The sequence below is a fragment of the Oratosquilla oratoria genome, chromosome 37 (genome assembly GCF_046742065.1).
Source record: "Oratosquilla oratoria isolate Oo_2021 chromosome 37, ASM4674206v1, whole genome shotgun sequence".
In the NCBI taxonomy this organism is placed as follows: domain Eukaryota; kingdom Metazoa; phylum Arthropoda; class Malacostraca; order Stomatopoda; family Squillidae; genus Oratosquilla; species Oratosquilla oratoria.
In genome coordinates, this window is record NC_134813.1 from 22,699,742 (window position 1) to 22,726,241 (window position 26,500).

At 41.5% G+C, this 26,500-nt stretch overlaps 1 protein-coding gene and 1 long non-coding RNA gene across 16 annotated transcripts in view; one reads left to right on the plus strand and one right to left on the minus strand.

The window, feature by feature from the left end:
• Nucleotides 1-26,500, plus strand: part of LOC143019566 (uncharacterized) — a 467,386-nt gene that overhangs the window by 273,648 nt on the left and 167,238 nt on the right. The gene's annotated exons all lie outside the window — the stretch shown is intronic.
• LOC143019563 (uncharacterized) overlaps nucleotides 1-26,500 on the minus strand; it is a 224,598-nt gene that overhangs the window by 159,674 nt on the left and 38,424 nt on the right. The window contains exon 1 of one of the 15 annotated variants that reach the window (XM_076175304.1): nucleotides 25,232-25,253. The exons of the other annotated variants lie outside the window; for them this stretch is intronic. The gene's annotated coding sequence lies outside the window, so the exon portion shown is untranslated. Of the gene's footprint in view, nucleotides 1-25,231; nucleotides 25,254-26,500 lie in introns of those variants that run through there. 15 annotated transcript variants of the gene reach the window in all.

Sequence of the window (26,500 nt, forward strand, 5' to 3'; positions counted from 1 at the left end):
ATGCGCACTCGGCTTCTTAAGAAAAGCAAGTAGAGAGTCCGCAAGTCTAATGAATCTATTAACAATGTTAACATTGAGAGTTATGTTTCTGCCCCAAATGTCTATTTCTCATTACACTTTTTAATCCCCAAAGGTATTTAGTTGCTTCTCTCAATCTACATTCTACCTCCACCTCCACTTCTCCCTTTCCCGTCACATTTGTACCCAATTATCTAAAGCTATCTACTCCCTCAAGTCTCTCTCCTTTAATACTCACTTCCAATTTGCTGTCACATTTTCCCCTTGTACATCTCATCACATTACTTTTACCCACATTTATCTTCGTCTTCCTTTTTTCGCACACCTTCCCAATCTCTCTCACCAACTTCCTTTATCCCTCTTTTGATCCTGCCACAAGCAGGCGGGTAAGCGACCTAACATAGGGTCTAAAAAAATCGGTTTGTTTCAACTGACGGGGCTTTGCTCCACTATGGGTTTTTCACTTCCCACCTCGTGGCAGCGGATGGTGAGTTTATTGACTTATTCAGTCACCATACATTTATGAAATACATTCAAGGACGCAAGTGTAAAGGCTCGTCTACTTTATCAGTGGCCAGCTGGGGTTTTGGAGCATTGGTATCGGCAAGTACCCGGAAAATGATAGTGTAGACGTTCATAGCTAAGGCACCTTTCCTGACTTACACAGTTCGTAAGATAGTTTACATCCGAGCGTGGACACCTGTGAATCATATTCCCAGCAATGTTATCAGATGCACATAAGCATCTGTGTTGTACTAAACATTCAGTCTTCATGCCAAACGTTCCAGTGTATGGGTTATACAGTGAGGAATGTGTAGAATGTTGATAGTTATAGAACATGTGATCTGCAAATCCCTGCGATGAACCTGGTAGTTATGTACGATGTACCGTACAATAGGCAAGATTCGGTTTTTATCAATTGAGTTGTTAACGAGTAGAATAGACTTAGTAACCATGTAGTGAGGGCTGAAACTATTGGTTGTTTTAAGAGGTTGTTAGATAAATTTATGGATAGGGATGACAGTAAGGGACATGGAACTCCCTAATGTAGGCCTTATGGTCTCTTGCAGTCTCCTCCATACTTATGTTTTTATATTCTTATTCCACAGGGTTGACATACTGGATAGGGGAGAATGTAAGGGATTCGGTGTAGTGTGAACGTCCAAATAGCTGGGCGGTGGTCTCAGCTATGTTTCACCAATACCATCAATGATAACAGGAACTTCTATTCTTAGGAACGGTATCAGGCCGAAAACATCGTAAGCATAGGAGGGAAAGCATTAGACACAGCATAGTTCCTTGCAGGACAAAACATTACTCGTTCATATTCTTGCACTCTGGCTGAAGTTTCCTATCCTAAAAATACAAGGGAAAACATTAGACCCAGTATAGTTCCTTGCAGGATAAAACATTACTCGTTCATATTCTGCCACTCTGACTGGAGTTCCCTATTCATTAGAATGGAATCGATCCAAGGAAAATTATTTTCCGTCATCCCCCGAAACTGCTGAGGCATTCGAGCACCACAGATGGCCAATGATAGTGCAGATGTGCATTCACACCGTGAGTACCCGCCACAGATAACAAATATCGCAATTAACATTTAATCCAAACCAGAAAAAAATTATCTTTGAGACACACATATGGTTATACAGTAATGAAAGGTTTTCTAATAATATGTTGGAATTTTTATTTTTCACAAATTACATACCGGCTACTTATATAAAAATTGAAAAATTAGAAACTTGGAATATGTGAAGGAATAAAAACAGGGATAATACTAAAAGACAAGCAGAATCTGAGATGGGTAAGATATATATGTACCCATATACCTGTATGCTGGTGTGTGTGTGTGTGTGTGTGTGTGTGTGTGTGTGTGTGTGTGTGTGTGTGTGTGTGTGTGTGTGTGTGTGTGTGTGTGTGTGTGTGTGTGTGTATTCACCTCCTCGGATCTGCTGCAGTCTCTGTCGAGACAGCCAGACACCACCCTACGGCAGTGAGCTCAAAGCTCCTTATTAGCCGATCTCTGGGTGTGTGTGTGTGTGTGTGTGTCTGTGTGTCTGTGTGTGTGTATGTGTGAATTCTCTCAATTGTTAAAACTAACATTATCTGGGAGTAACCTTTAAGTGATTTCTGGGGTCCCGTTGTTCACGAAACGTTGAGGAGACACACAAAGAGAGATAGAGATAGAGAGAAAGAGAGAAAAAGAGAGAGAGAAAGAGAGAGAGAGAGAGAGAGAGAGAGAGAGAGAGAGAGAGAGAGAGAGAGAGAGAGAGAGAGAGAGAGAGAGAGAGAAATAAATTCTTGGCAAACTCTACCGTCCACCATCTTGCCTCGTCTCGACATCGTCACAGCGTCTGTGGACATATTTTGATTCCATTAACTGGTTTTGTTTTCACTTTTTTTCTCTCTCTCTTTCGCTTTTTTCTCCCTATTTTTGCTTTTTTGGGGAGATGGTGATGTCTGAGTTAGTATATTGGTACTCCACCATTGCTGAGGATAGTATATAGTGTATACTCTATAAATAGTGAAGAATTGTACCGACGGTATATGCACTGTATTAATTCCTCTGTTAATTATTCTGATTATATTTTTATATTTATCATTTATGACGTAAAAAAAATGTCAAACTGGTAAATCATTTCCATTATTTCCTTTCCTCTCTCCTCGGCGTTCGGAGCACCGGTTATTTCAGGTAAGCGAAGCGAAGCCAGAGTCAAGTGGACACATTCGAACGCTTGCATTCATTCCCAGTTTAGGTCCCTCAGCCGCCCCCCCCCCACCCCACCCCTTCCTCGCTCGGCGTTTCAACAGGTGACCCAGTTCTGAGATATTCCACAAAGGCCCAGTACTGTACCACTTCGGCCTTTGTCATTGGGTGGGTCTTCCTGGGTTGAATTAAAACGTCTGACCGAATTTAGAAAGTATTTTCACAAGAAAAGATTATTAAGACTTTGAGGTGATTCATCATCGGAAGGTAATTCTTGAAGAAAAAAAAATCATAAGTTCATTGATTGTCTAGTACAGTGGTTCTTAACCTGAGGTACCTCATTTCAATTTCAATTTCAATTTCAATCTAACAGTTTATTCAACAAAATATTACACATTACATTTTCATGTTGAAGATCTACATATATACATACATTTAGAGAATAGGACAAGACCCAAAGGGCGTTGCTCTTTTCCTGTATAACACATTAAAACATTTGGGTAAATACTCACACACACACACACACACACACACACACACACACACACACACACACACACACACACACACACACACACACACACACACACACACACACACACATTATCTATTTACCTTTTCCTATTTTCTTCAATTTACTTTTCATTTGATGACCGAAATTGTTTGGTAGTTTCCAAAGGAAAATGTAGGTAAACACTGCCACTAGCCTTGATGAAGGAATTCCGCATTTAAGAAATAAAATTTCACCTCGCCTTCTTTTTTTTTTTTTTTTGTCTTGGTTGTAAAATCTGGTAATTCTTTCAAATATAACTAGCATAATGATTAAAATAATATTTCATAGTCGTAGGAAGCTTTCTTCTAGATAAGATTTTTTGGCATACATGTTTGTCTATAAGATATACTACTAAGTCATTCAATTACAACGAGTGGAATGATTATATTTCTCTTTTCTAATAGTAGAAAGCGTTCGCTAGGTTTGGAATTTGGTTTTAGAAGTACGTCTGTAAGAGTTGCTTCGTCATGATTCCATCCCTGATGCTGTGACGGAAATTGTAGTGTTCTCAGCGGCAGTATGTTCTTCCAAAGCTACCATGCATCAAGGGAGGCACTCATCTCTGTAATATATTTTCATTATATCTTCATTGATTTCACTTGTACATATTGTAAAAGTGCGTGCACACAACACACACACACACACACACACACACACACACACACACACACACACACACACACACACACACACACACAACCTCGTGGCACAGTGGTTAGAATTCTTGCCTGCCACTACGGCGGTCCGGGTTCGAATCCCGCCTAGGGCTGAAATAATTTCAGTATCGCTGCGCTGCAGGTTGTTACGCCAACTCTCGTGGGCGGGGAGTTGGGGGGTGCGTGTAAGGTCACAGTATTACCCATAGATAGGTCATACGAGCTCTGAGCTCTCTTCCGGTAGGGAAATAGCTGTCGATCACGAGTCCAACACGTGATCCAAGACCATGGGGAATGTTGAATCACACATACGCGCACACACACTTGTTTTATTTATCTCCATTTATGTTATGACACCTCCTGCCGCCCCAGCTCCTTCCTCCTTCACCTACACCCTAACCACCACCAACACCACCCGGCATGGGCAAAATGCCCAGATCACGGCCAAGGAAGCAGGAAAAAAATTATACGTAGTTGGAAATGTATTGGTCTTGGGCACAGAGGCGGTGGTGCCTAAAGACAAGAGTTATAACTCCTTAGGGGCCGGATTATCATCCTTATGATCCCATAGCGGACTACCGACTAAACATCCCTTGCACATCAACCTGACGACCTGATCCGGTTCATTTAATTCGACTGTCGTTCACTTTTAGATGTGAAAGAAGCTTCTTATTTCATTCTGGATGCCACCAGATGGTTTCATTCAACCGAGAAGGGAGAAGGGGGACTCTCTGCTTATCTTGTGACCGAAATTATTGTGGCTTCTTACCGTGGTCGGGCGGATGTCCGACGGACATTTGACCAAGAGAACATTTGACCGAACTGACATTTAACCGAGCGAACATTTGACCGAGCGAACATTTCACCGAGCGAACATTTCACCGAGTGGGCATTTGACTGAGCGAACATTTGACTGAGCGAACATTTGACCGAGTGGACATTAGACCGGGCGGACATTAGACCGGGCGGACATTTGATCGAGTAGACATTTGATTGACCGAGTGGACATTAGACCGGGCGGACATTTGACCGAGTAGACATTTGATTGACCGAACAAATACAGTAGATAAACAGATGTTTATTTATTTCTATTTCCAGTGTGAATATATATATATATATATATATATATATATATATATATATATATACATATGCTAAAAAGAACATGGGTACATGTGTTCACTTATGCAAAGTCCACTTGGAAAAAAACTAACGAAGCAGAGCGCTTTTGTATATTACATCTTCAGTGAAGATGTAATATACGAAAGCGCTCTGCTGCGTTAGTTTCTTTTTCCAAGTGGTCTACTTTGCATATATATATATATATATATATATATATATATATATATATATATGTATATGTATATATGTATGATAGAGATTAACTGACGAATTGAGGGTGAAGGACAAGTACGTCTGGACGACCTTGTTTCATGGGTCATATTATCGTTCTGCTTCGATTGTAAACAACCTCAAGTTCTTCGTGCCGATTCTTATCACCCTCAAGGTCAGTTTTTTTCGTAAACCATCTAGTTTTTGTGAAGGAGGTTCTTGGAGGCGAGTGGTTCTTGCAAGTAAGGTTCTCGTGAATCAGGTGGTTCTTGTGAACGAGGTTCTCGAAACCAATTGGTTCTTGTGAACAAGGTTCTGAAAACTCAAAATAACACTTCTATTGGTTGGGAGAGAGAGAGAGGGGGAGGGAATGGCAAGAAGGGAGGGGGGAAAGAGAAAGGGGGGTGAGCACACTAGTATAAATGCATTGGCAGCAGGGGTAGGCCTAGTCAATGATAAAGAAACAGCGGATCGAAGATATGAATAGATAAAAGTGGTGTGTCGAGTTCACTTGTCCGCTTGGGTGCGTGCGTACGTGCGTGCGTGCATGCATGTGTGTTTTTGCCTGTTTGTTTGTTTAGCCATGACGAAGGAAGGAGTGGCCTTCGTTCCTGAATATTCTATTCTGCCTTCACTTCCCTCCATTCCCCTTCCTTTATATATATATATATATATATATATATATATATATATATATATGATATATATAAATATATATATATATATATGATATATATTCATATAATTATTTCTCATTTTTCAACCCACATATTTGTCTATTTACTTATTTATTTCAATAATTTATTTGTTTATTTATACATTTTTCTATATATTTGTTTATTTGCCTCGCACAACCACCACTTGGAGATGTACGGCATTATTATTAATTACTATTATTATTATTATTATTATTATTATTATTATTATCTATTATTATTATTATTATTATTATTATTATTATTTATCATTTATTATTCATTATTACTATTATTATTATTATTATCATTACTATCATTATTATCATTATCATCATTATCATCATTATCATCATCGTTCTTTTTTCAGAAAAAAAAAAATCTTCCATAATAGTTGTTTCATTATTGTGTATGTTCATTCAGTTTTGTTATTTTGAACTATGTATTTTATTTTTTCTAGTTTATCTTTTTCGCTAATTTTTCTTTTTACGTTTTTCATTGGTTTTATTTTTTTCTTCCTTTTTTCTTTCGCTTTTTTTTCTTTTTTCTTTCGCCTTTTTTTCTTTTTTCTTTCGCCTTTTTTTCTTTTTTCTTTTTTCTTCTTTCAGTTGGCTTCTCCATAACTTAAAAGATCTACTCTGGGCTTACTCATAGTTTGGACTAATAAGTTGCCCCGAGGTAGCCTGGGACTGCCCCGAGGTACCCTGGGAGTGCCCCCGAGGTACCCTGGGAGTGCCCCCGAGGTACCCTGGGAGTGCCCCGAGGTACCCTGGGAGTGCCCCGAGGTACCCTGGGAGTGCCCCGAGGTACCCTGGGAGTGCCCCGAGGTACCCTGGGAGTGCCCCGAGGTACCCTGGGACTCTCCCGAGGTACCCTGGGACTCTCCCGAGGTACCCTGGGACTTTTCTTTCTTTTTGTGAATGGAATGGCGTTACGGTATACGAGTGGGCTCCCCCTAGGTACCCTGGGGTTTCTCTTTCTGTGTGTCTGTCCAGAGGAACTTCGGGGCTAAACGTGGTTGAGTTGGACGAGTGGGCTGCCCTGAGGTAGCCTACGGTTTCTCTTTTTCTCTCTCTGTCCTGAGGAATTTCGGGGCTAAACGTGGTTGCGTTGGAGAGAGAGAGAGAGAGAGAGAGAGAGAGAGAGAGAGAGAGAGAGAGAGAGAGAGAGAGAGAGAGAGAGAGAGAGAGAGATCTGCACAGTCACGTCCCCATCAACATCGAAAACTACGAAATCGTAACAACAAAGTGAAGAAAATCGTAGCGAAATTCCTGGGGAACAAACGTCGTAATAAACAATCATGGTCCTTGGTTGCCCTTAGCATAAGGCTGTAACTTCACTGTCTTTGATATTTCGTCTTAACACGTGACATGTGACTCCTCCCACTCCTCCTCCTCCTCCTCCTCCTCCTCCTCCTCCTCCTCCTCGTCTTCCTACTCCTCCTCCTCCTCATCTTCTCTACTTCTTCCTCATCCTCATCTTCATCCTTTCTGCTTCTTCCTCATCTTCCTTTGGTATTTCGCCTTAACACGTGACTCGTAAGAATTTATGTTTGTGTGAGAGAAATTCGCTAGTAACAGCGACATCAATCCGATAATTTATATGACAGTCGCATGCAGGATTCGAACCCACTGCTTTCGGACACTCGTAAGATCACCTTCACAGGGCCTTAACCCACAACACCAACAGAGACTCTGTTGGGGTAGTGGGTTGAGGCCCTGTGAAGGTGATCTTACAAGTGTCCGAAAGCAGTGGGTTCGAATCCTGCATGCGACTGTCATAAAAATTATCGGGTTATGTTTGTGTCATTGCAGACGTGTTTTGGAAGACTGCCTTCTCCTGGGATGTCGCCAGACAATATTATTCAGTTAAGGGAAGGTCGCTAACCGGAAGTGAGTGAGCATCTGTGTTGAGCCTTTTTTCATTACTGTACGTCAAATGTATGACGTCATATCTTGTTCCACACGTTACTTCAAAGACCCGGCTGCTGATGCGGTCTTTCTCTACACTCTTCCTCCTCCCACTCCTCCTCCTGCCTCCTGCCTCCTCCTCCTCCTCCTTCTCCTCCTCCTCCTCCTTCTCCTCCTCCTCCTCCTCCTTCTCCTCCTCCTCCTCCTCCTCATCTTCCTACTCCTCAACTCTACACTCTTCCTCCTCCCACTCCTTCTTCTCCTCCTCCCACTCCTTCCTCTCCTCCTCCTCCTCCCACTCCTTCCTCTCCTCCTCCTCCCACTCCCTCTTCTCCTCCTCCTCCCACTCCTTCTTCTCCTCCTCCTCCTCCTCCTCATATTATCCTCCTCTTCGTCTTCCTACTCCTCCTCCTCATCTTCTCTACCTCTTCCTCCTCCCACTCCTCCTCCTCGTCCTCCTCGCATTATCCTCCTCCTCGTCTTCCTACTCCTCAACTTCTCCACACTCTTCCTCCTCCCACTCCTTCTTCTACTCCTCCTCCTCCTCCTCCTCGTCTTCCTACTCCTCCTCCTCCTCATCTTCTCTACACTCTTCCTCCTCCCACTCCTTCTTCTCCTCCTCCTCCTCCTCGTATTATCCTCCTCATCATCATCTTCTCTACACTCTTCCTCCTCCCACTCCTTCTCCTCCTCGTATTATCCTCCTTCGCGTCTTCCTCCACCTCCTCCTCATCTTCTCTACACTCTTCCTCCTCCCACTCCTCCTCCTCCTCCTCCTCCTCCTCCTCGTATTATCCTCCTCCTCATCTTCTCTACACTCTTCCTCCTCCCATTCCTTCTCCTCGTATTATCCTCTTCCTTGTCTTCCTCCTCCTCCTCCTCATCTTCTCTACACTCTTCCTCCTCCCACTCCTTCTTCTTCTCCTCATCCTCCTCGTATTGTCCTCCTCCTCGTCTTCCTATTCCTCCTCCTCAACTTCTCCACACTCTTCCTACTCCCACTCCTTCTTCTCCTCCTCCTCCTCCTCCTCGTAGTATCCTCCTCCTCGTCTTCCTCCTCCTCCTCTTCATCTTCTCTACACTCTTCCTCCTCCCACTCCTCCTCCTCCTCGTATTATCCTCCTCCTCGTCTTCCTCCTCCTCCTCCTCATCTTCTCTACACTCTTCCTCCTCATCTTCTCTACACTCTTCCTCCTCCCACTCCTTCTTCTCCTCCTCCCACTCCCTCTTCTCCTCCTCCTCCTCCTCCTCGTGTTATCCTCCTCCTCGTCCTCCTATTCCTCCTCCTCATCTTCTCTACACTCTTCCTCCTCCCACTCCTCCTCCTCCTCCTCGCATTATCCTCCTCCTCGTCTTCCTATTCCTCCTCCTCATCTTCTCTACACTCTTCCTCCTCCCACTCCTTCTTCTCCTTCTCCTCCTCCTCCTCCTCCTCCTCGTATTATCCTCCTCGTCTTCCTATTCCCCCTCCTCCTCTTCCTCCTCCTCCTCCTCGTCTTCCTACTCCTCATCTTCTCTACACTCTTCCTCCTCCCACTCCTTCTTTTCCTCCTCCTCCTCCTCCTCCTCGTCTTCCTACTCCTCCCACTCCTTCTTTTCCTCCTCCTCCTCCTCGTATTATCCTCCTCCTCATCTTCTCTACACTCTTACTCCTCCCACTCCTCCTCTTCCTCCTCCTTCTCCTCGTATTATCCTCCTCCTCGTTTTCCTACTCCTCCTCCTCCCTATCTTCTCTACACTCTTCCTCCTCCCACTCCTTCTTCTCCTCCTCCTCCTCCTCCTCGTCTTCCTACTCCTCGTCTTCCTACTCCTCCTCATCTTCTCTACACTCTTCCTTCTCCCACTCCTCCTCCTCCTCCTCCTCCTCGTATTATCCTCATCCTGGTCTTCCTACTCCTCCTCTTCCTACTCCTCCTCCTCTCTGCTTCTTCTTCCTTCTCATCTTCCTACTCTTCTTCCTCGCCATCATTCTCCTCGTCCTTGTTCTCATTCTCAACTTTATCCTCCAGATCCTCTTCCTCCTCCTCATCTTCCTCCTATTCCTCCTCACAATCCTCAAACTCACCCTCATCTTGATCCTCATTCTTATTCCTCATTTTCATATTCCTCATTTTCATTCTCCTCATCCAAATTCTCCTCTCAACCTCCTCCTGATCTTCCTCATCTTCTTCCTCATTCTCCTCCTCCTAATTCTCTTCCTCTCACTCCTCCTCCTCCTCTTCCTCATCCTCATTTGGTACATAATATACAACCCTAAGCATCATCAAAGAGGACAAACGCATCACCAGCCGAACTCACCCCTCTACCTCTGGCGGTCATCCCTGATGAAGTCCCAGGCAGATGCCCGACTCATTCTTATCGCGTAATACAGTCTATCCACGTCTTAATACTTATGTTCTTATGTTCTACGGTGGACCCCTATCCTGTCTTTCTTCTTCGGGCATGACCACGTAAGCAGGGGCAACGCAACTATAGATCGTGACTTAACTGACATGTGGTGACAAGGGAAGTTATTTGTATGTATTTGGTCCAAGGTCGAATCCCGCAATCCACAAGCGACGTTGAAGTTTGCTCCAGCAAAGGGCTATCTAGGACTTTTAAGCATTAATTATGATAATAACAATAATAATAGTAATAATAATAACGATAACGATAACGATAATTGATAATAATATAATAATTATGATAATGATAATAATAGTATTAATGATAAAAAATAATAATTATGGTAATAATATGATAATTATATGATAACAGTAATAGTAATATTTGTTACGACAATGATGATTATCGATGATATGGTATTAATATAGTCATAGAATAATAACAATGGTAATTATAGATTAAGTAACCAATAATAGTAATGATATTTTATTTATTAGTATACGATTTATTGGACTGCAAACCTTTTCAGTAAAAGAAGAACTATTTTTTTTTGTCACAGAGATAGCCAGATTAAATCTAAAGTAACAGAACGTTGAGAAAGGGACTAATTTATACGAGGCTAGTCTGTGTGTGTGTGTGTGTGTGTGTGTGTGTGTGTGTGTGTGTGTGTGTGTGTGTGTGTGTGTGTGTGTGTGTGTGTGTGTGTGTGTGTGTGTGTGTGTTACCACTAAGGTTGATAAAATCTCACAAGGACAGTCATGATAAAAGAAAAGTACCACTTGGTATATAAGAGAATGGAGCTATAAAGTCATACACAAAAAACTACGGGTAACAGACACCTGATTTCAAAATAGGAAAAAAGAAATCGTGTCTTCTTATGGCAGCATAGAAAACTTTCAGGAATGTTGAAAGTTGCCAAGTATCCTGTCATCCCTTGATATTATACCCTCAATAATCGTGTCAACCAATGTGTTATGAACAGTGATATGATTTTTTATGCAAACACATGGGTAAACACAGGTTTGCTTTATTTTTATATATCAAGTATGTGTATATACGTATGTATAAATGAGCCTACGAGTGTGTTTTTGCCTGTGTGTGTGTGTGTGTGTGTGTGTGTGTGTGTGTGTGTGTGTGTGTGTGTGTGTGTGTGTGCGTGTGTTTACATGTGTGTGCGTGTGTGCATGTGCATGCAAAAGTATATATATATGTATATATATTTTACATATAATTGTGTGTGTGTGTGTGTAATTAGAATGCACATGTGTAATTGTACATTCCTATATGAATATACAAGCTCTCAGTTGTATTTACATATTTTGTATGCCCATACGCCTGTACATTCTTCGGATGTCATGCCAAGAGTTTGAGTCCACTTTGTTATATTTACTTTATGAAACGAAGATCTTTTACTGAGAGTAGAGAGGTGCCACTGAATATAAAATGAATATAATTCAACGAAAGTAGATCACCGTTTTATTCAACATTCATCAATGAAGGATAATACGTGACTTTAGTTATTGAGCAAAGGGAGCGGCCACGACTGTTTTGAATCACTTGACGCCAGGAAGATCACATGTATATGTGGTAAAGAGCAGTGTAAAGGACAGGAGAGCTTGAGAGCTAAGATGACTAACCCTTGGCACTCAATGGTTTCATCTGGACCAGTGCCATTCCGTCTCTCCCTTCCCTCTCTCCCTCTCCCCCCTCTCCCTCTCCCCCCTCTCCCTTTCCCCCCTCCTTCCTTTCCCATTGGTGCATACTCCTTCACACACGATATTTCATTCTCTCTATCTCTCTCTCCCTCCCCCCCTCTCTCTCTCTCTCTCTCTCTCTCTCTCTCTCTCTCTCTCTCTCTCTCTCTCTCTCTCTCTCTCTCTCTCTCTCTCTCTCTAAGTCTTTGTCTCTGTCTCTGTCTCTGTCTGTCTCTCTCTCTCTCTCTCTCTCTCTCTCTCTCTCTCTCTCTCTCTCTCTCTCTCTCTCTCTCTCTCTCTCTCTCTCTCTCTCTCTCTCTCTCTCTCTCTCTCTCTCTCTGTCTCTGTCTCTGTCTCTGTCTCTGTCTCTGTCTCTCTCTCTGTCTCTCTCTCTGTCTCTCTCTCTGTCTCTCTGTCTGTCTAGTTTTGTCTAGGTGACGGGAGGGGCGAATGCGTGTGGGACGGGTGTAGGGTGAATGTACTTGTATACTTCGATGCTTTGCCTTAATAACCCCCTTTCATAAGAAGGAAAGCTCCTTTGTTTTGTGTATACATACATACATACATACATACATACATACATACATACATACATACATACATACATACATACATACATACATACATACATACATACATACAGAACAGGACAAGACTCTAATGCTTTATTTGTGCACATGAGGGATTATAATCATTATATAGACTGGACTAAGGCATCTTCAGTTTTATCATGTAATCCTATTGTTAACAGGAACATTATTGAAAGTAGCCTTATCAAACAAACTGAGTCAGTCAATTTGAACATAGGTAATGGTATGTATAAATTAGATAATTACATAATTGAGAACATTTGTAAACAATTCGGTATAGGGGATTTTGGTTAATCCCAAGAGAGAACAAATTACGTGTGGTTCCGTGTGGGGCCTTGTGACCTCTCCTAATTTTTCAGTGTGGTGCCTTGCGACCTCATCTAATTTTTCCGTATGGAGCCTTGTGACCTCTCCTAGGTTTGCATTTTTCCGTTTAAATTGTCTTTGTATTGTACTTTTGTCTGTATTCTCCCCTAAGGATGTGAATTACACGAACGCGCTTGGGATGTCTGTGTTTCTATTTCGTAAGTGGTTACCAGCATATTTCTGATGATGTGTTCAAGTGATTTATTTGCAATATATGCATATGTATATATATATATATATATATATATATATATATATATATATGTGTGTGTGTGTGTGTATGTATGTATGCGTTGTGTGTTTGCACCTTCTCCTTATCACGTCTCAGTTTAATATCTAATTTTTCTCCATTCCCCTTACTATAAATTTGTTTCTTGCATTTATTCCTTATGCTCTCCTATTAACAAGCGTAATCAGCTGGAGGCTATGGAGGAATGAGGTGCCCGAGGGCATCTCCGCCGACCCCAAAGGAACCCCCAAGGGATAAATGTTGCGAGAGTCCTGGTCTTCCTTACCCTGAAGAGATGTAACCACAGGAAGGGTCTGGCAGGTGAACTATGATGATGATGATGATCATGATCATGATCATGATCATGGTCATGATGATGATGGTCATGATGATCATGATGATGATGTTCATAATGATGATGGTCGTAATGATGATGGTCGTAATGATGATGGTCATAATGATGATGGTCATGATGATGATGGTCATAATGATTATGTTCATAATGATGTTCATAATGATGATGTTCATAATGATGATGGTCGTAATGATGATGGTCGTAATGATGATGGTCATGATGATGATGATCATGATGGTCATGATGATGATGGTCATGATGATGATGGTCATGATGATGATGGTCATGATGATGATGGTCATGATGATGATGGTCATGATCATGATGGTCATGATCATGATGGTCATGATGATGATGGTCATGATCATGATGATAATGTTGATGATGATAATGTTCATGATAATGTTCATGATGATAATGTTCATGATGATCATGACAATCATGATCATGATGATGATGATGATGATGGTGATAGTGATGTCAATAATGATGGTGATGGTGATGACAATGGATTAGTTCACCATTAACGTACAGTAGCTGGGATCCCTAGGTTTACTGAAGATTATCCAATGTATCATTACTTAATTAAAAGAATTATTATCCGTAATGAGTAAAGCCAAACGAATCATTTTGAAAATAAAGGAAATAGTTTCTCGAAAAAACACGAACCAATAATAATCATTCAAGGAATATCCTCTTGAGCCACCAGTAGTCATTGTCAACACAGCATGCCTTTTTTATTCATTTATTTATTTATCTATTTATCTATTTATTTATTTACTTATTTATTTTCATTTATTTATTTATTTATTTACTTATTTGTTTTTCCTTAGGTATGACGTCGACTAAATAAAAGTAATACAATATCATGAAATGATATCATCTTGTATACAAACAGGCTCTTTATATAAATATATATAAATATATATATATATATATACATATATATATATATATATATATATATATATATATGTATATACATGTATGTATATATATATGTGTATATGTCTATATATACTATATATATATATATATATATATATACATATACTGTATATAATATATATTTATATATATATAATATTTATATATAATATATATATAAATATTTATATAATATATAATTATGTATATATATATATATATATATATAATATATATATATATATATATATAATATATATATATACATATTTATATAAATATATATATATATATATAATATATATATATATATATATATATATATATATAATGCTGAGACATTCTGACAGGTTGATGTAAGCGGAGTAGGAAACACAGGAGTCTTAGTCTTGAGTTTATTCCTGACTAGTTTCGCAGGTGTACTTTATCAAAGGTACCTGCGAAACTAGTTAGGAATAAACTCAAGACTAAGACTCTTGTGCTTCCTACTCCGCTTACGTCATACATATATATATATATATATATATATATATATATTGTGTGTGTGTGTGTGTGTGTGTGTGTGTGTGTGTGTGTGTGTGTGTGTGTGTGTGTGTGTGTGTGTGTGTGTGAATACCTAACATAACTACGGGCGTATTCATCTTCCTTTACCTCTATTGAAACCACAACACACAGAACCCCAAGACAAGCATCTTATCTCCCCCAAACTTCACACTCAGAAATGATTAGATCGGAACGAAGCTTCTGCAGGTCAACAGTGGAGAGTTGCAAGAAGAGTTGATCAAGTGTGCAAAGATAAACTCGCAATGTTTTTGGAGGACTGTAAATAGTGTCGTTCTGACGTCACGGGCGGGTGTGGGGGGAGGGGAGGTTAGGCCATATCTATTCGTCCACCTTGGTCAGGCGACCCAAAGAAGACACGGGATAAGAAACTTCTTATGAAACGAAACGTTAAATTAAGAATCACCAGACTTTAGCTAGAATGTTCATATCTGAGGTATGTATCTGGGCAATGTCACCCTTTTGGAACTCGAAGAAAAGTTCCAGAGATTTTGCCAAAATAATTGAAAAGCGATTGGTGTTTGTTGGACGAAATGCGATGAAAAAAAGCGAAGTTTGTTCTCTAGGGAGCCTGAAATATCGATCAATTCCTTTAGATATCGTTCAGCTTCTTTGAATTTCGTTCAAGCCCTTCGAACTTCGTTCAACCTTGTAGCCATTGTGACATCCCCAGATGAGCACAATCGTTTGGCACAAGCCAGAACAAAATCTAAAATGCATAACATCTTAAAGAATTTGAGTCAAAATAAGAATTGTCACAACCCACTTGCTAATACGAAATTTCCGTAAGGCCTTGTTCACACTAGCGGTTTCAACCGCCTGGTTTGAAATACGGCGGTTCAATTACAGTGTAAGTCATTGAAGACATTCACACACAAATGCGCAGTTTTCCTTGACTATGCGGAACCGCCGCGGTTTCCGCGCGGTTCAAACTGTTAGTGTGAACAGGGTCTAAGAAGAATAACAGTATCCATCAAAGGAGAAAAACCCTAAGATTTATATGTACCTAAGGGGATTGGCTACAGACTGGGTGGAGCTTTGGCATGAATTGGGTGGAGCTTAAGTAAGAAGTGGGTGGAACTTGAGCAGGAACGAGGTGGAGCATGAGTAAGAAGGGGTGGAGCTTCAGCAGGAATGGGGTGGAGCTTGGGCAGGAATGGGTTGGAGCATGAGTATGAAGAGAATAGAGTTTGAGCAGAAATGATGTGGAACATGAGTAAGAAGTGGGTGGAGTTAGAGTATGAAGGGGGTGGAGCTTGAGTAGGAATGGGATGGAGCATAAGTAAGGGGTAGAGCTTGAGCAAGAAGGGGGTGGAGCTTATGCAAGAAGGGGGTGAAGCATAAGTAAGAAGGGGGTGGAGCTTATGCAAGAAGGGGGTGGAGCTTAGGCAAGAAGGGGGTGGAGCTTAGACAAGAAGGGGGTGGAGCGTAGACAAGAAGGGGTGGAGCTTAGGCAAGAAGGGGTGGAGCTTAGGCAAGAAGGGGTGGAGCTTAGCCAAGAAGGGGGTGGAGCTTAGCCAAGAAGGGGGTGGAGCTTAGCCAAGAAGGGGGTGGAGCTTAGCCAAGAAGGGGGTGGAGCTTAGCCAAGAAGGGGGTGGAGCTTGAGTGAGAAAGGGATGAGGCATCTGTGTACGACTGAAGTGAATGAATTGCATTCCTCTTCAGCAGAAATTTTACTCGCTCTTCTTTATCCCTAGTTTGCCCCCGTGTCAAGTTGGGGTAAATTTGTCTTCGTCATGGTAGCGTGTATCGTTACTAAACGAGGTTTTACTTTTCATACGAGTGTAAAAGACTTCACCAATAATAGTCCAGGTAGAACGGTAAACAAGAAACTTGTTTTTTTTTCATACACGACGAGCTGTGACGTCAGCTTTCTATGTCAATATTTCTAGGTACCAAGGTTATGCAAGAAAATATGGTGATAATTTCTTCCTACAAATTTCCGGCGAGAACCAGCTGGAAGTCGATGTCCACTGGTTTATTTTAGTGTTGATTAATTTTTAATTTCCAGAATTCAAAACTCTTATGTCAAAACTCTTATGTCTATTGCTGTTCCCTGATCCATCTCCCTTTCATTATTCACTTTCTCTTATTCTCTTCGTCTAACTTAGCGTTTTCCAACCTGGGGGTGCTGAAATCAATTATAGGGGTTGATGAAATCAATTATAGGGGTTGCTGAAATCAATTATAGGGGTTGCTGGAAAGTGATGCACACAAAGATCACATTGATATATGTATCATTGATTACCCAGTTGTGCATATTTGACTTTTTCCATCCTATTTTATTTTTCTAGGGTGTTCTTATTTCTTCTACAAATAATATTGTCAATTTGTTTCAGTTCTAAGGAATCGAGAAAATAAATCATTAATCAGTACACTTCACTTTTTTGTTATCCGTCTGATAAGATGGCGGTGTTGGACTGCTTAGACATGACAACCAGGGGGTGCTATGGTCGGAAAAGGTCGGGAAACGCTGGTCTAAGAGCTTTGTTGTTCATATAAAATATCTAATTTTGTTTTGGGAGATATGCCAGAAGGAGAAGAATGCAAATAGACTCTTACTTTATCATTCTCTTCTAGTTATATGTTTAAAAAAAAAAATTCTTTGTTTTGGGGCGAAGTCCCTTGCCGGTTATTCACAATAAACTGAAGTCTATAAGATCTATTTTCCCAGAAATGTCCACGTAAATCTCTACTTACGGTCACTGGTTCCTTTGCACCGGCTCTCCGCAGTGTTACTTTCTTGGAGCTCTTTTATTTTGCCGTTTAATATCCGTCCATTACTCATGTGAGGTGACATTTCCCCTTAAAGGTACAGTTGCCTCCACTTGTAAATACCACAGTGATTGATGGCTCCTAGAGAGCTGTGCGGGACGGAGACCCCTAGGTCGTAGATTTACTACACGAACGTTTCATTTACGACCTCGTAGACTTACGAGCATCGCAGATAGTCATCGTCAGGAAATGGGATTTATCACGATCTCGCTGAAGACGCCGGTCACTGTAGTACTTAGGAGTGGAAAGGCTCGCCTCCCGACCCCAGGCATTGCCAAGTATTGGCCCTCAACCGGCGTCTTTTGGTGGGTCATGTACTCGGCTCTCTGTCTTCCCAAATTCGTTTGTCGTGAAATATAGGGGACAGTGCTATGTCTAAAGGTACGTACGTGTGTGTGTGTGTGTGTGTGTGTGTGTGTGTGTGTGTGTGTGTGTGTGTGTGTGTGTGTGTGTGTGTGTGTGTGTGTGTGTGGTGAGTTAGTAAATGAGTGAATGAGGCAGAAATCAAGATTAGGATTAAGATAATAAAGACATATATATATATATATAATATATATATATATATGTATATTATATATGCAAAGTAGACCACTTGGAAAAAGAAACTAACGAAGCAGAGCGCTTTCGTATATTACATCTTCAGTGCAACAAGTACTGAAGATGTAATATACGAAAGCGCTCTGCTTCGATAGTTTTTTTTCCAAGTGGTCTATTTTGCATAAGTGAACACATGTACCCGTGTTCTTATTAGCATATATATATATATATATATATAATAATGTGTGTGTGTGTGTGTGTGTGTGTGTGTGTGTGTGTGTGTGTGTGTGTGTGTGTGTGTGTGTGTGTGTGTGTGTGTGTGTGTGTGTGTATAGTCTTGGTCGATTGGTCTAAAGAACACTTCCGTAGGACACCTCTTAGGGCCAAAGTACTTTTAAACCCTTTCGCCATCCCTGGCGATCCTTTTCTACCATTAGAAAGAAGAATTCTATTAAATTGATTAATTATGGGGGGGTCGCCGATTTAATGAAGCGGCCTTGCTGTGGATGTGCTGCGTCTTGCGACACTGCTTCTGACCCAGGGCAGTGGACAAGGTGCAGGGATGACCCGTCATTCAGGAGGTGCTAAGATAAGAGGGAGGGTGGAGGGGTGTGGAGTGTATTCAGGGATGGAATGGGTGGGAATGATTTTATGCCTTTTTCTTTTTGGCTACCCCCCTTGTAAGGGGGAAAAAGCCTTGGTATATGTATGTAATTATGGTTATGGAAAATATTGGTGGGTTTTGTAGATAAGCTGATAAACCAACTACACTTAACTAGAACATCAAGTAAAACTCTACCTTCTAATGGTAAATAGCATTCGCCAGCGTTGGCGGAAGGTTAAAAAAATACGGCTATTAAAGTTTAGAACTATCGTGTCATCAAACTGTTAGAGACCAAAAGATCGTTCACGTAACCTTTAGATTAACCCTTATGTTGGTCGATAATTAGCCATTTGAAAACCTATATATTATGACTATGGATTCTACTTTTATTTGTATTCAGGATACTGTTAGGTGATTTCGTTCAGATGAACGAAACTTCTCCATTAAGCTACGATCATTTCCATTAATCATGGGACGGATATACTTTGACCCTAACCCGCTGGCTGAGCGGATTAGGGCGTCGTTACTTGCAGCGAAGGTTGAGGGGATGACGGTTCGAATCCTGCCACCGGCGAAGTTGAACCAAGGGCATGTTTCGTTAAATTCCACGCTACAAAGGCCTTTGTGAGGGGTACCGTCCTAGCCTTCCGATAGGAGGGAGTTTGTGACGTTAAACCATCATCACCCATTCAAGATTCTCGTCAAATGTTGTGAATTTGATAAGCTGGAGGACAACACCGCTTATAGTATTCTAGACGTCCCTAAGGGCAATTCAACGATGTGTCTAATATTCGTCTAAGAACTTCTCTTACTTCAACATTCAGCTTCTCACTATATGACGCAAAGGAAGTTTGATATTTGGAAATTTGACAAATAAAATATTGTAACCAAAGTTCTTTTTACTCGAACGAACTCATGATTACCGTGTGTACGGCAGGGGCTTATGCAGTTCTGTTTAGTTGAGGAAAATGTCTTCCATTAGGAAATTAGGAAAGGAAAATTAATGGTAGACACATGAAAGGTTTTGTTTATATTTACATTACCTTTATATTTGTCTTGGAGAATCATTTATGAGTAGGCATATCTTCCATTTTAACCATAATAGTTCGTGTATTTTTTTCTCTAAGTTTTCACATACTATGCTAACACTACAAGTGAATGATGCATAGTGAAATGCTATGCTGAAGGCATGATTCTAAGAATTCAAAACTGCTTCGAAAACTTCAAAGATTTAGGAGCACAATCTTCCCAACAAGACTTTCAAAAAAGCTTAACAAGTCTTCATTAAAACAAGAAACACAATCAACTAACTATAAACGTAGAAGACCCAAGATTATCTGTGAAGGTATAGCCTACAGGGTGACCCAAAAGTCGCTGGGAAGTTACAATTTGTTATCATTTCTTCATTAATTAACCTTAGACCCAATATGTAGTTCCAGCAAGATGGAATAACTGGATAATTGCTCATACCATAAAAGAGACAGTACAGTTGTTGAGACAATATTTCTATATTGTATTGAAATTTCATATATGCATTTGAAACAATAAGGCAGTTATAGAAAGAGACATTACATTTGCTGAGGCAATATTTCTATATTGTATTGAAATTTCATATATATATATTTGAAATATAAACCCAAAGACAATATAGTTGCTGAGGCAATATTTCTATATTGTATTGAAATTTCATATATGCATTTGCAACGATAAGGCAGTTATTAAGAGAGGCATTACATTTGCTGAGGCAATATTTCTATATTGTATTGAAATTTCATATATGCATTTGCAACGATAAGGCAGTTCTTAGAAATATAAACCCAAAGACCGTACAGTTGCTGAGGTAATATATCTATACTGTATTGAAATTTCATATATGTATTTGAAACGATAAGGCAGTTATTAAGAGAGGCATTACATTTGCTGAGGCAATATTTCTATATTGTATTGAAATTTCATATATGTATTTGAAACGATAAGGCAGTTCTTAGAAATATAAACCCAAAGACCGTACAGTTGCTGAGGTAATATATCTATACTGTATTGAAATTTCATATATGTATTTGAAACGATAAGGCAGTTATTAAGAGAGGCATTACATTTGCTGAGGCAATATTTCTATATTGTATTGAAATTTCATATATGTATTTGAAACGATAAGGCAGTTATTAGAAGTATAAACACATCCATGACTTTTTGGCCGCCCTGTGTTTCGTTGCCAATAACCACCGCTTCTATCTTCAGGTACAACAGCAAATCAACAGGTGGAGATTTGGCGATGGTGAAGGAAAGATTTAAGGAGAGGATAGTAGAAAGGAGGGATAGTAGGAAGTTGAGAATGGATAGGATTCTTCTTTGAGTTGTGATTAGTCTCCAGTTGTAAAAGAATGAAATGTGGTTCTGGTCCGTAGGGGTATCATTAGAATTCCTAGAATATTGATTGCATTAAGTATATATGTACTCTATCTTCATACGAAGCCAAATTTGTGTGAAATGAAGAAGTCATTTGATGTAGAAATGTAGTATTCTTTAACACTGTGAAGTACGATACTTCACCTTTGCCCTCTGAGCTCAGACAGCAAGAGTTTGAACCAGGAACCACGTAGTATGAATAAGATAGGGTAATTGTAACCAAATATTGACTGGGATTTTCTAAACATAACGCCGTTCACATCGCGACTGTGTTAATGTTCTCTCGTAAAATGGCGATTTTTTATTTATACACGCACGCACACACACACACACACACACACACACACACACACACACACACACACACACACACGACTCGGTGGCACAGTTGGTAGAACGATGAACTACTAGCATGGTGGTGCGCGTAGTGCTTGGTTCGAATCCTGCCCAGGGCCGAAATTATTTCGGTACAGTGTGTGAAAGGTCACACACACACACACATACCCACACACACACACACATACACATACCCACACACATACACACACATACACACACACACACACACACACACACACACACACACACACACACACACACACACACACACACACACACACACACACACACACACACACACACACACACACACATACAGACATACATACAAATGCAGGAACACAAGCAAACAAAGTTTACAAGTATTGAGCAGAAACGGGCACCATATCGACAGGTACCTGTCCGGGGTATAGCTTGGATTCCCCCCGTAGGATGAAGTTGACCTGATCAAAGTGGGTCTTCCAGGTGCCAGCGCGGCGGCTGGGGGCCACTTTGGCACCGAAACAAGAACGCTACACGCGAGACGACGTCTGGCACCAAGCACCTGGCTTGGCATGGCCACTGACTAACAAAGGTGCGGCCCACGTGACGGTCATCCGGTCTTGGCCTTGAGAGACCCCAGTTGGGAGAGGCTCGTCTTCTTGTTTCTCTCCGAGAACCTTCAAGAACCGGAGACGCGATTTCGGAGACTCTCCCCCGAAGTTTCTTGAAGAATCTTTGCGAAGTGAAAGACATACTTCAGAAGAGCTCCATAGACAACTCACGGACCTTCGAGAACTTGGAACCCTTCTCGATTTTGAAAAAAAAAACTTTTTTTTTTTTACTTTAAGAGTATTTACGAAAAAAAAAAAAAAACCGGTCTTTCCATGAACCTTCACAAACTAGTTAAGAAATTTTTGGAGGTCTCAAGAACGTGATTTTGATTTCCTTTGGCCCTCGTTTGGCAACGAAGACGATGAGAATCTCTAGAATCTAATTGCAGACGAGTTGCAAGGGGATATTTCAAGGACAGAATTATCTGACCCAACATGCGAAGTGCAAAGAAATAACTTTGGAAAGGGAATGCGTATCCCCTTTTCATTACATCACAGTTCTTGAGCCATTGCAGAGTTCGCGTTATTGATATTATCAAAGGAGCCTCGCAGAAGTAAAAAAGCCCTGGTTCAGGGACTCCCTAGCCTATAGGGATTCCCTAGCCTATAGGTACTCCCTAGCCTATAGGTATTCCCTGGCCTCTAGGGATTCCCTGGCCCATAGCGATTCCCTAGCCTATAGGGATTCCCTAGCCTATAGGGATTCCCTAGCCTATAGGGATTCCCTAGTCTATAGGGATTCCCTAGTCTATAGGGATTCCCTAGCCTATAGGGATTCCCTAGCCTATAGGGATTCCCTAGCCTATAGGGATTCCCTAGCCTATAGGGATTCCCTAGCCTATAGGGATTCCCTAGCCTATAGGGATTCCCTAGCCTATAGGGATTCCCTAGCCTATAGGGATTCCCTAACCTATAGGGATTTCCAAGCCAATAGGGATTCCCTAGCCTATAGGGATTCCCTAGCCTATAGGGATTCCCTAGCCTATAGGGATTCCCTAGCCTATAGGGATTCCCTAGCCTATAGGGATTCCCTAGCCTATAGGGATTCCCTAGCCTATAGGGATTCCCTAGCCTATAGGGATTCCCTAGCCTATAGGGATTCCCTAGCCTATAGGGATTCCCTGGCTTATAGAGATTCCCTGTCCTATAGGGATTCCCTGGCCTATAGGGATTCCCTGGCCTATAGGGATTCCCTAGCCTATAGGGATTCCCTAGCCTATAGGTACTCCCTAGCCTATAGGTATTCCCTGGCCTCTAGGGATTCCCTGGCCCATAGCGATTCCCTAGCCTATAGGGATTCCTTAGCCTATAGGGATTCCCTAGCCTATAGGGATTCCCTGGCCTATAGGGATTCCCTAGCCTATAGGGATTACCTGGCCTAAAGGGATTCCCTAGCCTATAGGGATTCCCTAGTCTATAGGTTATTCCCTAGCCTATAGGGATTCCCTAGCCTATAGGGATTCCCTTGCATATAGGGATTCCCTAGCATATAGGGATTCTCTAGCCTATAGGGATTCCCTAGCCTATAGAGATTCCCTAGCCTATAGGGACTCCCTAGCCTATAGGGATTCCCTAGCCTATAGTGATTCCCTAGCCTATAGGGATTCCCTGGCTTATAGAGATTCCCTGTCCTATAGGGATTCCCTGGCTTATAGAGATTCCCTGTCCTACAGGGATTCCCTGGCCTATAGGGATTCCCTGGCCTATAGGGATTCCCTAGCCTATAGGGATTCCCTAGTCTATAGGTATTCCCTAGCCTATAGGGATTCCCTGGCCTATAGAGATTCCCTAGCCTATAGGGATTCCCTAGCCTATAGGGATTCCCTAGCCTATAGGGATTCCCTAGCCTATAGGGATTCCCTAGCCTATAGGGATTCCCTGGCCTATAGGGATTCCCTAGCCTATAGGGATTCCCTAGCCTATAGGGATTCCCTAGCCTATAGGGATTCCCTAGCCTATAGGGATTCCCTGGCCTATAGGGATTCCCTAGCCTATAGGGATTCCCTAGCCTATAGGTATTCCCTAGCCTATAGGGATTCCCTAGCCTATAGGGATTACCTAGCCTATAGGGATTCCCTGGCCTAGAGACCCCCTGCCCTATAAGGGTTTCCTGGCCTATAGGGGCTGCCTGGTATATGGATTCCCTGGTCTAGGAACCCCCTGGTCTAGGAACCCCCTGGTCTAAAAACCATCCTGGCCTAGGGACTACCCTTGGCTGTGGGGTTTCCTTTGACTTGGGGGAGGGCAGGCTAGCCAAGGGACCCTCTGGTCTATAGGTCGCCCTGACCTAAGACCACCTGATATGAGCTGTCTTTTCGAAACTTTTCAAAGGCGCATTTTTTATCTTTGAGATGAGGACAAACAAATCTCTTCGTGTGAGAGTAGGACGGAGACCGTAAGGTGTCAGGTTGAGAAGAGTCTGGGACTTCGAGCAGAGCCTGAGACTTCGAGCAGAGCGTGGGAGTTCGAGCAGAGCCTGGGACTTCGAGCAGAGCGTGGCACTTCGAGCAGATCCCGTCAGCGTGCTCGGGAACCTCGAACAAAGAAACGAAAGGTGACTCAGAGGCAGGTGAAGACGATGGCATGACCTTAACCATTACTACTGTCAGGCGCCTCTTATCAAGGATGAAGCCACCGCGTCCGATCTTGGTTATTGTGTTCCCCCGTCGCAGCCTTGAACGAAAAGTCAATGCATTTCGTCCACGGACACGATACGTTCCTCCGTCGCAGCCTTGAACGAAAAGTCAATGCATTTCGGCCACGGACACGATACGTTCCCCCGTCGCAGCCTTGAACGAAAAGTCAATGCATTTCGTCCACGGAAACTATGCGTGTGCTAAAGTCGATTAAAAAAAAAAAAGACCGAAAATCTCAGAATTTTTGCTCTTGGGAAAGCAACTCCCTACCTATACCTGTCTGACCTACTTTGTTCTGATTGTACAAGACACAGACCACAAGAGTTTGTGGCCAAGTTTTCGGAAAGCTCTACTCACCTGTGCCTAATGGCTAGTATCTCCAAACCTTGGACTCTCTGATTTGTTATGGTCATCTTACCTGAATGAAGATAGAAAATTATTAGAATAAATACAAGCTTGAAAAGTAGATAAATAAACCAAGCTTGAAAAGTAGATAAATAAACCAAGCTTGAAAAGTAGATAAATAAACCAAGCTTGAAAAGTAGATAAATAAACAAAGAAGTAACATCCAAACTGAAATACAAATTCAAAGAATACATTTCATATACGAGTTCACTAGATATGGGATACGTGTCAGGATGCGAATCAGGTGATGTTGGGTTTTGGCGACCACTACATTTCCTGCTATAGGCCTACTTTCGCCAATTATTGTTTATATTTGTTATATTTGTCACGATTGTTTCAAATCGGTGAACACTTATACTCACTCACCATCCCACGCCCACCAAGTGGGAAGTGAGAAACCCCTGGTAGGGCGAGACCGGTCAGTTGCGGTAAAGTCCTGTAAGTTTTTCTTTTAAAGGATTCGCCTCCCTGCCTGGCAAAGTTTGTTGGGAACTAATACAAGGACCAAGCAGCGGGTCCCGGGAACCGAACTCACGACCACCTGCTCATGAGTTCGACACGGTATCCACTGTGCTACTGCGCGGCCATTATACATTAATCAGTGATACGTTTACCCAGTTGGCTGACAATTGACAATGCTTACAATAACATATTTACGATACACATTGATTCTACCCTTCTTTATCCCGTCATATTAGGTACTGACATATTTTCATGTAGGCCATATAGACCAAATCACTCAAGGTTCTATTACAATGAGAAATTAATCCACTACATAGGGGATCTTTTAATTTGAATCAAACCAACTTCCGTTAACCAGAACAAAATATCTAAGTTCCTTTTCTATAATACAAAAGGTTAACAGCTTTGCTAGTGTAGGGCACCACTAAATTGAATAGAATAGTCTAGGGATATTCATATTTAAGAAGGAAAAATGCAAAAACTAGGTTTGCCAATAGATTAGTTGACGAATAGAATAGACTTAGTAACCATGTAGTTAGCACCGAAACTGGTACAGTAGCTGTTTTAAGTGAAGGTTAGATAACTTTATGAATGGAGATGACAAATGGTAATGAACATGGAACTTCCTAATGTAGGCCTTATGGTCTCTTGGAGCTTACTTCATTCCTATGTGCTTATGTAACAAGACATGCCACCCGGTAATGAAAATATTAATCAAGATAGGCTATCACTCCTTCACTGGCCAGAGGATACCTCGGA